The sequence below is a fragment of the Silene latifolia genome, chromosome 4, assembly GCF_048544455.1.
Source record: "Silene latifolia isolate original U9 population chromosome 4, ASM4854445v1, whole genome shotgun sequence".
Taxonomy (NCBI): Eukaryota; Viridiplantae; Streptophyta; class Magnoliopsida; order Caryophyllales; family Caryophyllaceae; genus Silene; species Silene latifolia.
The window spans coordinates 21386849-21401881 of NC_133529.1; positions in this window are offsets into that span (position 1 = coordinate 21386849).

A 15033-nucleotide genomic window follows, 5' to 3' on the forward strand; every position below is an offset into this window, starting at 1 on the left:
ATAGACAATTTTCCTAATCATTAGTAGAGGTCGCTATCGAGGCGGGCGGGATTAGGTGTTCGATCAAAAGAGCTTCCTAATACGTACCCTCACCCCTTACTCCAGATCTCTGTGAATATCCGTGTTCATTGGCATCCACGAGAGTCATTCTAGACATAGAATGCTAAGGGTAACGAGTTCTTGGTGTTCATGTCACTACTTTGTGTCTTGACATGACACGAGGTATTCGAACGGTTTCCAATTTTCCACAATAAATTGGTGGCGACTCCACAAATGCAAACGCTTGTTCTCCTCCCAAGCGCCCCCGTGGGCCCGCGTCCACGCTTTGGCGACTCCGGCTGGGATAATACACTTACGTGTAGCCAAGGGTGAAACTTGAACAAGGTTAGGGAATATTTTGTACAAGACAATTGTCGGTTTTCATAACTCGGTCTTCCTAGATCGTTTCATTCGGCCTTCCTAGGCCCAACCCAACCCATTCGACCAATCGTCCCGTCTAAACGGTCCTAATTCTTATTTGGGCCTAAGGATGGATAGCGATTGACATCATCCATACCATGGTACTTACTCTTGTTTGTATCAAGGACTTTCACTACTTGAGGAAATGGACTAGGAATCGGCCTTACTCTTGTTCGGTACGAGCCTCTCCACAGACTTCGGGTTTGATTGTTCGGTATGACAACCCACCCTTTGAACCAAAACCTTTTAAATGCACTCATCATCCCGTTATAATGCTTGTATAAATGTTTGTACCTTACGTGATCACCATTTCTAAACGAAACCATGGCGATTTTTGTAAAATCAAAATCCCTTTAAAATGTAAATTTCGAAAAGGCCAATGATTAGCGCAAAACCGAGTCAAAACTTTGCCCATTTGTCGAGTCAAAATTTCGGGCCTCCAAGCCCATTTCAAAACCTCACTTCGAGTCCACTCCTACAACTACACACTAAAGTTGACTAGGACCAACATTTTTCAAATCTTGTCATTTCTTCAAAAGCTCACTGACACAAGTGGCACACACCCACTTCACGAGTCAAAACATTTCTTTCTTAGTAAGTGTGTTAGAATGGTCGATCGTGTTTTGATTCGTCGTCGATCTCTTATCCAGTTTCAAGATGCACTCCGAAACAAGCGACGTGAACTTCAATCAACTCCAGGATAGTAATGATCGAATCCTAACCGCGCTAGCTCAACTCCAAGTTACTCAAGACCAAGTGTATGATCGCCTTGACACCATCGAGGGCCGGATCTATACCGTAGAAACGAGGTTGCCTTCTCGGGAAAGTGAAGTCGTTGATGACTTCGTGAATGACTTCAGGGACGAAAACCCTCCCATGGGTATGACTGCAGCTGAGAAACGACTCCAATACTTAGAGGAGCAATTGATGTATCTTAAAGGGGATGACATTTATAGGGAGAATAATCGCAAGTATGAGGCCGTGAGTTCCAAATTGCCAACCAACTTCAACATGACGGATATCCCTAAATTCAAGGGGCACGAAAACCCTTTGAACTACATCCGTGCTTTCAAGGATTACATGTCTATCAAAGGCATCAAACCCGAGATGTTCTTAAGGATATTTCCTTCATCTCTTGACACCATCCCAAAGCAATGGTTCTACTCTCTAGAACACAAGAAAATCGCTACTTGAGAAGATGCCGCGATCGAGTTTGCTAAGCAATATGCAGATAATGTTGAGATCCAAGTTAACATGCGCACTTTGGAGGTTCTTACCCAAAATGACAAAGAAGGTTTCACCGACTTCCTAAGTAGGTGGAGGAAGACTAGTACCCAACTTGTTGAACGCCCGGATGAGGCTACCCTTGTGGAGAAATTCGTGGACAACCTAAAGCCCATCTATGCAAATCATTTGAGATACCAAAACATCAAAACTTTCAAAGACTTAACCGTACTAGGAACGAAGATCGAAGATGACATCCGTAAAGGGCTCTTGTCCAAAACGGTAGGCCGAGGATATCAAGGCTCAACAAGTCATTCTTATGGCTCCACTAGCAAGACCGATGAAGTTAACCTCCTCGAGCCATCCAAGAAGAGTACCCCACCAAGGAAATTTACAAATCTTGGGGACACTTACTCCAATGCTCTAAAAAGGTTAATGAAACAAGGCAAACTCCAACCCATAGGCCCTACACTCGAACCTGAAAAGAAATCCAAGTTCTGGGACGAGAACTCATACTGCGAATATCATAGGGATAAGGGGCATGACACAGAAAAATGCTACAAATTGAAAAATGTGCTTCAAGACATGATTGAGGATGGTTGACTACCAATACCGCCGGGAGGTAAGCCAAACAACACTCAGAATCCTCTTGGAATTCTAGTTATCACAAGTGAAGAATCTACCTTAGATTGTTCACACCTCATTTCTCCAGTCGAAGATGAGATCCACGCGATCGAGAATGAAGGGTTCTACTCTACCATTTCCCCTACCATGGCCGACTTCATCGCATGGGCAAGGAGTGTGAATAGCCAAGTCTCGGAATTGGAAAATGTGGTGACAACTTTACATAACCCCAATGCAACACCTAAAGAACATGCGCCACTAATCTTTTCCCAAAATCCTACTATGCAAGAAATAGTCGTCGTGGTTGATAAACTAGTCGACCAAATTACACAATTAGAGGACGAGATCATGAGAATGAGGGAACTAGCTACAGTCAATGGAGTATGGGCCGATGACGATGAGGACGAGTATCTCATTGAACACTCCCTAGTCAAGGAAATAGTCCAAAATGGTGAATACCAAGATGTGGGCCACCTAACTCGTTCGGGGCGTCCATATCAAAGTACTACTCAAAATGATCCAACCAACTTTATCACACCAAATGATAACGAGGATGACTCTACTGATCATTTGCTCAAGCAATTACAGAAGACAAAGGCTGATCTTTCAGTCTGGCAATTAGTAGCAAGCTCATTCCCACATCGCCAAGCTTTACTGCAAGCTTTGGCCAAACAAAATGTAGCACATAACTCCACACCCGACGATGTAGTCAACTTGGTTTTCCAAGAATCACCGAAGCTAAGTAATCCTATTACTTTCTCAGATGAAGATTTGCCACCCTTTGGCGCTAGTCATAACTTGGCTCTTTACATCACTGTCATTTGCTTAAAGAAGAATGTGCCAATGAACTTAGTAGATGATGGATCCGCGGTCAACGTCATACCCCTGAAAACGGCATACAAACTAGGCATGAAAGAGTCGGGTTGGACCCCTACTAATCAAGGCGTTCGCGCATATGATGGTACTTGACGAAAGGTAGTAGGACTCGTTAACCTAACCATAGCCACAGGGCCAATTAAGTGAAAGGTTAACTTCCAAATAGTGGACATTGAAGCCTCCTTCAACATACTTCTGGGAAGACCTTGGATTCACGCTTCCAAAGCGGTAACATCCACCCTTCACCAAAAGATCAAAATCCCACTAAATGGCAAAGTGATGACGATCACTTCGTCGCCCATTAAGGCAATAATCGAAAAGAAGTCAAATAATCAAGTCCTTGCGGATCCAGTATATGAACTTGGGGGCTTTCAAAGCATAAGTGTCATAGAAAGCGAGTTGGAACCCCTATACTACGATCCCTACTCCAACTTGGTGGTCAACCACATACTCAAATCCCAGGGATACTTCCCTGGAATGCCTTTGAACCCTGTCCGAAGAAACACCTTCGCACCCTACAAGGAAGGCAACTAAAAAAGGATACCACTTGGCCTAGGATACAAACCCACTAAAGAGGAAGTTCTCGAGATGCTCGCTCAAGTTCAAAGCCGTAAGCACGTAGGAGTCCAAATGCGATGCTATCTCCCTACCCTAAATGGATACTTCGTTAGGGAAGGAAGTCAAGAACTCTTTCACGGATTTCCCGAACCTTGGCACTATCTTGGAAGGAAGCTAGCCGGAATCGAGATCTTTCACGATTGCTACTTCATTCCTCCAGAAACGGTTCATACCATCAAAGCTCGTGAAGCACCTTGCTTAGACGAACAAGCTGTTAGTCTACTATTTGGAGAAGATCGATTTGTTAGAGCCGCGCAGGATGAGATCATTACTATGATACTTCAAGACAACCACTTCAACCGTACCGCGTTAATCACAGAAACAAACGCGAACCAGCAGAAAGGATGGAGAAAATAAATCAAGTGGACCAACAATCAAGGAAGACTCTTCAAGCTTACCACTGGAGAAGGAGAGATGTTCAAGGGAGAACCAGAAGATGATGAATTCGAGTCAGAGTCAGAGTCGGAGTCAGAGTCGGAATCTAGAGAAGTAACTAAGGAGTCTCCTCCTGTCGTCGTCCCCACTCCCTTTGTTTCTCCTAGCTTAGCCTCAAATAGTAGCAGTAGTTCGGGAAAAGTCCCAACAACTGTCCCTTTACCGCCGCTGACCATAGATCAGATGGCTTCCTTGTTTCAACTTTTCTCAAACTTTAATATGAATAAATCAGGTTCTGCTTACTCTTTGTGTTATCTTGAATGCAATTCTGTTTACGATGATACTGAGGATGACCCAGATCCGGACTCAATTGAGATACCTCCCTACATAGCCAAGGAAATACTACAAGAGGGGTAAGGGGGACCCGTAATAGAGAACACCGAACCCATCAATGTAGGAACCGAACTAGAACCCCAAGAACTTAGGATAGGGACTACCTTAAGCTCTGCCAAAAGGGCCAGCTTCATAGACCTCCTACACGAGTTCAAAGACGTTTTCGCTTGGTCCTACAAAGACATGCCAGGGATCGACAGGGATATCGCCGAACATAGAATCCCAATTAAGCCAGGTTTCAAGCCCGTAAAACAGAAGCTTCGTCTAATGAGGACAGAATGGGCTCTCAAGATTAAGGAAGAAGTCGATAAGCAATTCAAAGCCGGGTTCATCAAAGTTTCCAAGTACTCTGACTGGGTAGCCAACATAGTACCCGTACCCAAAAAGGATGGGAGGATCCGTGTTTGTGTTGATTTTAGAGACTTAAACAAAACAAGTCCTAAAGATGACTTTTCTCTACCACATATCGACATATTGGTGGACAATACCGCAGATCACGCGTTACTATCCTTCATGGATGGGTACGCAGGTTATAACCAAATCAAGATGGCCATAGAAGACATGCATAAGACCGCCTTTGTCACTCAATGGGGAACCTATTGCTATACGGTCATGCCGTTTGGGTTAATCAACGCCGGAGCTACATATCAACGCACCGCAACTACACTCCTACATGACATGATGCACAAAGAAGTTGAGGTATACGTAGACGACATGATTGTCAAGTCCAAGGATAGAGAGGGGCATATTGCGAACCTTCGCAAATTCTTCTCAAGGCTACGAAAGTACAACATGAGGCTCAATCCTCAGAAATGCGTATTCGGAGTAACATCCGCAAACTCTGGATACGTCGTTAGCCAACGAGGTATAGAAATAGACCCTTCCAAGATCAAAGCCTTGATCGAAATGCCACAACCTCAAACGGAAAAAGAAGTCAGAGGATTACTGGGAAAAGTGCAATATATAAGTCGATTCATATCGAAACTCACCATGATCTGTGAACCTATCTTCAAAAAGCTCAAGAAAACAGACCACACCATGTGGGATGATGACTGTCAGAAGGCATTCGACCGAATCAAGGAGATATTAGCTAAACCACCAGTGCTCATGCCACCTCAACGAGATCAACCTCTTGGTTTATATCTCACAAGAATCAAACACCATGGGCGCCATGCTAGCTCAAACCGTAGGAAAGGAAGAAAGGGCTATCTACTACCTTAGTAAGAAGTTCTTGGAGTACGAGTGCAAATACTCACAACTCGAAAAGACATGCCTCGCTCTTGTGTGGGCAATGAAGAAGCTACGTCATTACATGCTTAGCTACTCCGTCAAAATATACTCCAAAATGGATCCAGTCAAATACCTTTTCGAGAAACCCGTCCTCAACGGACGACTAGCAAGATGGACTTTGATGCTCTCAGAGTTCGATCTCAAATACGTACCTCTGACAGTTATAAAAGGGCGCGCCGTTGCCGAATTCTTTGCAGAAAATCCCATCAATGATGCGCAAACAATAGATACTTGGTCATTTCCAGACGAGGATATACTCCAAACCGATGTAGACTCCTGGGACCTTTACTTTGACAGAGCATCAAACTTAAGAGGATTTGGAATAGGAGTGTTGCTCATTTCTCCTGAAGGCGAGCATACACCAATCTCTGTCAAACTCGAGTTCGAGGTGACAAATAACGCTGCAGAATACGAAGCCTGTCTCATTGGACTACAGGCGTAGTGAGCTTAGGCATTAAAAACCTCCGAGTGCATGGGGATTCGTCCCTGATCATCAATCAAGCTACGAGATCTTGGAAAATCCGAAGCGAAAGCCTAGCACCTTATCAAGCCAGAATAGACCAAGTTGCTCAATTCTTTGATCACGTGACATATCTGCACCTACCTCGGGAAGAAAATCAATTTGCAGATGCTCTTACAAAACTTGCATCTTTGATTAATATGCCAGATGACATGGTGGAAATGTCTTTATGCATCGAACGACGATCAGAGCCAGCTTATGTCCACCAAATCACCGATGAAGAGGAAATCACAGAGGAACCTTGGTTCCAAGCAATCCTAAATTTCAAGATCAACGGTACCTATCCACCGGATATGGACAAAAGGGGACAACGTGCTATACGCCTACTAGCTTCCCAATACGTACTCATGCAAGGAGAGCTATACAAAAGAACACCTCTTGGTGTAGTCCTACGTTGCCTTGATCATTCACAGGCACGGAAAGTGATGGAAGAAGTTCATGATGGAGAATGCGGTCCTTGTTGGGAAATGTGTCCTCAACAATGGTGCGATCACATGATTTAAATATCATTATTAAATCTCATTACAAGAATACGGAAGGGATGATACATAATATATATAGTCAACTGGTCCACACTTATCGGTAATGATTGGTCAAGCTAGAGTTTGACATTACTTTGTCGTGCGACGGTGGTGATCAGTTGATCCCTTGAGGTCACACCTAAAGGACGATTCCCTTAATTGAAAAGGTTAATTAAATGTATACCGATACAGATTAATTAATTCCTTAAAATTGAACAATTCAATTTGTGAGAGAGAATATTGATATCTTATTGTAATGGGATTAAATAAGATTTATTTTAGTAAATAAAATGCTTTATTACTAAAATTGTTTATTGTTTGAGAAACAATAAAGATAAGAATGAATGGTTGATTATAATTACAAGATATTGTGAATTATAATTATATGACCCATTTTATTTATGTGATCAAGTATCACTAGTCATTTTGTTGAATGTAATTTAATTAATTTATAAAATGATATTTATGTGATAAATATGCATTTAATTAATTAGTAACATGTATCATACTACATGTGACATATTGTGTGACAAATGACAAATTGACAAAAATAAAATGGTAGTCCATTTTATAAAGATGGACCGAAATAAGAGCGTAATGGGAGTTAGTGGGTGAATTATTTTATGAGATAAAATAAGCTAATGATCACTAACCTACAACTATCCTTACAAGCCTAAGGTATAGAAAAGAACTAAAAGAAAAGTGAAGGACCATATATTGGTCCCTTTTGCCTCACCAAACCGTGTGGCCTCTCTTCTAATTAGAGGGCTTTTGTTCTTTTATTATTATCACACTCTACCATTCAAAATACATCCAAAAGTTCATGAATTATTTCTCTGTTTAATCTTCATCAAAAAGGATGAATTTTTGATTCAAATTTGTTCAAAAGATTACTAAAATTATCAATGTAATATATGAGTATTAGTAATCAATTTTAAGGTAAACCACAATATAAATATCTAGTACATATTAGTTTGTGGGTTTGAGGGATAGTCTTGGGTGCAACTAATTGGAGGGTTTCTATTTTGAGGTCATGTATGTTCATCCAATATGAAAAACTCAAGAACTAACAAGAAGGAGATCTTGTTGGTGCCCATTTGACCGAAATTCATATGGTGAGAAAATGATTTCTTCACTTATTTATTTTAGTTTGCATGCATAAGATTTGTAATTAATTTTATGACTAAATTAATTTGAAACATATATGAATATGTTAAATAATGAGATATAGATTTCTAACAAGCGGTATCAAGAGCACCAGGTTGTTTGCATGCAAATCGGTTATTGTTTTTACGAGTTATATGATTAACAAACAAAACTTGTAAATTTGTGATATTATGATATATCACGAAAATAATTTATGCATGTTAAAGTTTCTGATCCTAAAATGTATTTAGGATATTTTGGTTAATTTATGGATTTTATTGTTCATTTTATATAATATTGGCATTAAAATGTGATTTTTATGATAAAAATGTCATTTTTGGACGAAAATTAGCTAAACTTCGAATTTTCCAGTGGTTTTTGGATATGTTTTCACATATATTATTTTTAGATGATCTGGAAATTTTAATAATTTTATGAGTTCTTATGCTCGAAAAATGGATTTTTCATGATAAAAATCGGATTTAGATGAAAAATAGGTTAATTTGAGAAATATTTCGAATCTGGTCATAGAAATTTAGTATGTTGTTACATGCAATTTTACAAGATATGTGTAAAATAATGGGCTATATTGAAGTCTTTATGCATGATTTATGGATTTTTGATGAAAAATAGCATAAATAGTGACTTAATTAGTGAATAATTCCTAAAACATACTCCATGACTAAGGAAAAACGTCATATGTTGCATTTTATTATCCATTTCAGATCTAAAATTGAAAAATTGATGAATATAATTTTTCTCATGTTTTTATGATTATATTTGTTAAAACCAATAAACCGCAACATTGTTTTTCCGGATAAATTTCGAAATTTTTAACCTAAGTTTTAGAACATTATGAGTGTCATGGTATTTTTCCAGAATGTTCGTGAGTTTAAATTTCGAATTTTGAATTTATTTGAAATTTTTGTGATTTATTTGAAGTTTATAGCATTTTATTGTAATTTTAAGTCCATTAATGAACAAGTTTAAGAAATATGAGTTAATTATAGTCAAATAATTAGTGAAGACTAATTTTGAGTCCTAAGAGGTTAGGGTAATTAACTTGTGCATAAATATGAATTTATGTAATTTATTGTGATTTTAAAACGTTGAATCACGCAAATCCGTAAAAACCGTGTAATATACGATATTGGCTCCTTAAAGGCGATTTAGCATAAAATTTGGCATGTTCATACATATTATAATGCTGCATTTTATTTATGATTGTCATAATTTTATTTTATGTAATTTTGAATTATGTAATTTTTACTTAGTATGGCCTTAGTTTTAATTGGTATTACCCGAAATGTATGGGAATATCGATTCGGTTGTAATTTTTTGTGATCTCGTATCACCGTTTTGTAATTTAATAGATTTATTTTATTTTAATTACAAATGTATAATAGGAAATTATGTAATTTATTATGTAATTTATTTATTCCGGAGTTCCATAAAGACGGATTTCTTCAAGAAGATGATACATAAAGACGGTGTTACCTCGAGATGCGTGCCTCAACCGAAGTTCAAGGGACCAATAGAGTTGGTTTCCGAATATGTAATAGTTAATTAGATTTTCTATTTTAGGAAGGCCATACTAGGATTTTATTTAATTTATGCTTTGCATTTTATTTATATGTTGCATGCATCGCTAAATCGCCATAACTAAAACATGCATCATCTTTTAATCGAGTATATCAACCATGTCAATTATAATTATCGTAGTTCACCGCTTTAGTTCACTTAAAACGTGATAGATAATAAATTGACATGACCTCTCGCTAAAATAAACAATTGAGACATAGCCTTACCAAAGAGTAGAAACCATGAAAACCTATTTCGTGAGGGAGTGCACTCGGCCACACCGGGGTACAAACCTTGTTACGTAGGGGAAGTGGGTGATAAATGTCTATCCACCGAATTCATGTTGATAAGGGATATATCGGCCACACCGTGCCCAAGTTGATGTGGATTTGGATCATGGGCACATTTATTCGAAATTTGGGTTGAACTCAACAAAAGTTTTTGATAAGGGATGTATCGGCCACACCGTGCCCTTGCCGGATGTGTTTTGAGCTAAAGATAAATGTTAATGTAATTTTATCGACCAAGAGTTCTAAAAGTAGAATCGATTAAAGAGTTAATCCACCGAGTTATATTGATAAGGGATGTATCGGCCACACCGTGCCCAAGTTAATATGAATTTGGATCTTGGAATCATTTATCATAGTTGGGTAGAGGTCACTATGTAAATGCTATACTTGTTTTTGCAAGTATTAATAAAACGATAAATGTTAAGTTTTTCCATTATTTCGTTATTATATTGTTCTATTTCTTTACCACAATTCATATACGATATCATTTCGATTTTTGATTCAAATCTCCATTAAAACATCGTAACTAAAGACAAATATGAATTTGCTTCTAAAACCTCAAATGAACCATTGATAAGGATCTCTTGTAAAGAGTATAGATTAAAGTTATTCATTATCAAACAGGTTTTTGATTCTTGACTAACACATCTACTTACAATGGATTGTTATTCATATACTTAATTGAATTAAGTACCTTGAAGCGATAAATTATTTTGGTAATTAGTTTTGTCAAGAATTCGTAATTGACCAAAATAACGCAACCACTTCAATGAAAGTTTTAAGACTAAAACGAACAAATGAAGAGTAATCTTCATGAAATTCAATTTTTCTTCTCAAAGCAAACACTCATTGAAATGAGTGGGAGCATTCTCTTAAACCGTTAAGATGAGGACGAGGTTCAAGAAGTAAAGATTATAATGGAATTGATACAAGGTAATGTTAAAGGTAAAGTTGTTAAGAATGACGATACTAAACCTATCAATCCCGACCGATAAAGTTTCCATTGTCTTAAATGTTGGACACTAGAAAGGAAACTACCCCAAATTATTGAAGAATCAACAAGTTAGTTGTGGGACATCTAATAGGACCTTCTTCTTTAAATGTTTATTTGATTAAACATAAATTTTTCTAGTACCACTTCGTCGAGAGATAGAGTAATTGTGTACTCAATCTAGTTTTTGGATTTAAAGTTGTACTTAATTGTGACTATTAAGTGCATAAACTCTAAATAAGAATATAAACTTGTTAAGATACAAAAGAGGTTTTCACTTTTGTGACCCTATACACCACAATTTGATGTATGGCTAGCCCATTATCAAGGTGATAATATTCTAAACCAAACTAGAATGATATATCATGAAGATGATGCAAGACTCAAATTGGTAACCCAAGATTAAACCTTAAATTTTGGAATGATGAACGCAAAGAGTTATCGAGTACTCTTGAAACCATTAGATTGTTAATGGTATATGCGTATCTTGTATTCAAAGCAAGATGTCTCGTGCCTTTTGGTTGAAAAGGAGATCGAGGTTGTAAATCATCGATCCAAAATAAGTTGATCATTTTCTTTTACCAACGATTTAAGTTGACGCTAATGTGTTCACTTAATAAGGTAAATAGAGAAATCTTTGAAGAATTTCAAAGAGTTCAAGGAATCACGATTTAGTCGTGATGGGATTATCAAAGTGAAGACTTTGATATAAGCCAAATGAATTGTGATATAGTATCACAAATTAATCTCTCTTAACACGCATTATGGGATAATGTATGATTGGATAAGAATTCAAACGCTATTCGATAAGGTTTGGACTTCGATCAAGTTACTTTGAGTTACTTGATCCTTTTGGGGATTTTATCATTTTGTCTAGATTATTTTTCCACTAAATCGAATCATATGAGATATGAAATGGTAAGGGTACCATGCTTGTAAGTTTTCACAAGAAACAAATGCTCATTTTTCCCTTTTCAATTATCACGAGTACACCGGGTTTGTGGCTCGTGAAGTCATCTTTCTAAAATACAAGTTTATTTCTAGAAGACAGTGGGAGAAAATTATTCAAGAGCCACAAAGAATGTTATGTCGCAAGAAACTGGTCTTTCTTGGCTACATGAGACGTTTTGTAAGATGTTGTTTCTTTAAAACCTAGGAGGTTAAAATTCGTCACTTGTTGAAAATGATGAATTCATGCTACTTTTAAGAAAGTAAAGAGCTTATAACTTACAAAAGAAATTGTTTGATTCAAGTTGATTACTTCTGGAAAGTAATGAATAAATGACTTACATAAGAATGTTTAAGTCACAACTCACTACAGGGCTTAGAGCCATGAAAATCCGAAATAAAAAGGCTTGATTAGTGACAAAGGGTTTTGCACTAATAAAGAGAGATTTCAAAGCAAGATTGGTTGCAAAGGGTTTTGCACTAATTGAAATGCTTAAGTTTATTTGGATCTTCTTAGGGATTGTGTTTCATTATAAGGATATGCACACAACAAGTGAATCTAAAACCTACTTCTTCAAAAGAAGGAATGTATTCAATACATGTCATGAGTTTTATAGATTCTTACAATCCTAAAATAATGCGAAACTTAAGAGAGGATCTTAAGTAGGACATCAATGAGTTGGAATCAATGATTTGATCATGTTGTAAAACTTTTCTCGATAAGTCGAGAAGTTGTGTTTATACATGGAGTTTAGTGGGAGTTACGGAAATTTTTATTAGTCTTATATGTGGATGACATATTGATCATTGCGAATGATTAAGACTTTTGGAGTATTATAATACATCTTTAATATCCAGATTTATGAAGATTAATCCACATGATATTAGCGTCAATAAGAAGTCTTACGTTGATAAGATTCATGACTAGTTCAATTAAATTGAACATATTTGATTGATTTCATTTGCTTCCGCTGCCGGATCAATTAAATGAGTAATGATGTATAACACTTCATATACTTTGAGTATGATGAGTTGTTTTCAAAATCGAATTTAAGTAATCTTTATCAAGTAAGCCATAAAGATTATCCTTAAGTGCTTGCAGAAGCATTAAGGAAGTAAAGCAAAGTGTTTATGATGCAATTTTGTGTAAGGGTGTTACACAAGTGACAATTGACAATTGAGATTGCACATGGTTTCCGACAAAACCATAATCAAAACACATTAGGATGGTTAAGATACCATTGTGGTTATGTTAATTAAGAAGTAGATTTTCTAGAATCGTTCTAGGCAATAAAGAACAATGAGATATATTTATAACGGAAATTGAGTACACTTGCAATCATGAGATGTGCAAGAAGGATGAGTCCCGCACACTGTGAAAACAGTGGGAGCTATTCTTAGGCTAGAGGGCCTATGTCTTGATTGGATCTCGACACGTACTCAGAAAGTTTTGTAATGCAAATGTGTACATTACAAAGGAAAACGAGTATGTAGTAAGGTTAAGTAAGGTACAAGAAGTTGATAAAACCTACTAACCAAAGCCTTCTCAAAGGCTAAACATGATGAGTCATGTCATTTCAATTGAATTGAAATGAACAACTACATACAAGATCAAATTAGAGTATAGAACATGAAATAGTAATCAGGCATTGACTATTCATATGTGATAATCGCATTTGTCGTTCGAGTTTTACTTTAAAACTCTTTTGTTATACTTTGTTACATCCAAACGGGTTGTAGAGACAACATTGAACCCCGTTAAAGTGAACCCGGATTAACATAGTATTAGCCCATAGTCGCTTGTATGAGGTGACGTCTCGAAGTGACTAGAGTGTGATGCGATTGATGGCAAGTTCAAGTGCCATAGAGTCATGTGAGATGACTAGTCGATCACATATGCAGACTGTTAGGAACACTTTGTCGGGCAGTGACCGCTTATAGAGTTCTGGCAAATTTATATAGCCTGGTCGTGGCGAGAGCTACTATAGTATTCAAATGAGTCGATTCTTTTGACTAAAGACCTTCGCCTAAGATGGCACGATTTGATTAACTTTGATTTATGTTACTACGACCTTCGTAAATGGGGTCAAATGGGAATATTTTGGGTTATGATGGGTGTGGCTAGTCGAAGGGAATAAGTGCGATAGGAATTGTCCACCCCCTTGTCGTGTTAAAACAATATCTCGAGCCACTCGAGGAGTAATGAACCGGAAATGCGTGGCCACGCTCGGAAGGTATCTATGATAGATAAATCCGGTCAATCAGTTATTCTCCAGATCGAGGAAACCACTCTCGATATGATCACTTGCAAGTACGACCCGAAAGACACCTTGCATTGAGTGGGAGATAGTAATAGGACAAGAGAATTGGTGACGCACACTTGTCGAGGACAAGTGGGAGATTGTTGGGAAATGTGTCCTCAACAATGGTGCGATCACATGATTTAAATATCATTATTAAATCTCATTACAAGAATACGGAAGGGATGATACATAATATATATAGTCAACTGGTCCACACTTATCGGTAATGATTGGTGGCTAGAGTTTGACATTCTTGTCGTGCGACGGTGGTGATCAGTTGATCCCTTGAGGTCACACCTAAAGGACGATTCCCTTAATTGAAAAGGTTAATTAAATGTATACGAATCTGATTAATTAATTCCTTAAAATTGAACAATTCAATTTGTGAGAGAGAATATTGATATCTTATTGTAATGGGATTAAATAAGAATTATTTTAGTAAATAAAATGCTTTATTACTAAAATTGTTTATTGTTTGAGAAACAATAAAGATAAGAATGAATGGTTGATTATAATTACAAGATATTGTGAATTATAATTATATGACCCATTTTATTTATGTGATCAAGTATCACTAGTCATTTTGTTGAATGTAATTTAATTAATTTATAAAATGATATTTATGTGATAAATATGCATTTAATTAATTAGTAACATGTATCATACTACATGTGACATATTGTGTGACAAATGACAAATTGACAAAAATAAAATGGTAGTCCATTTTATAAAGATGGACCGAAATAAGAGTGTAAAGGGAGTTAGTGGGTGAATTATTTTATGAGATAAAATAAGCTAATGATCACTAACCTACAACTAGCCTTACAAGCCTAAGGTATAGAAAAGAACAAAAAGAAAAGTGAAGGACCATATA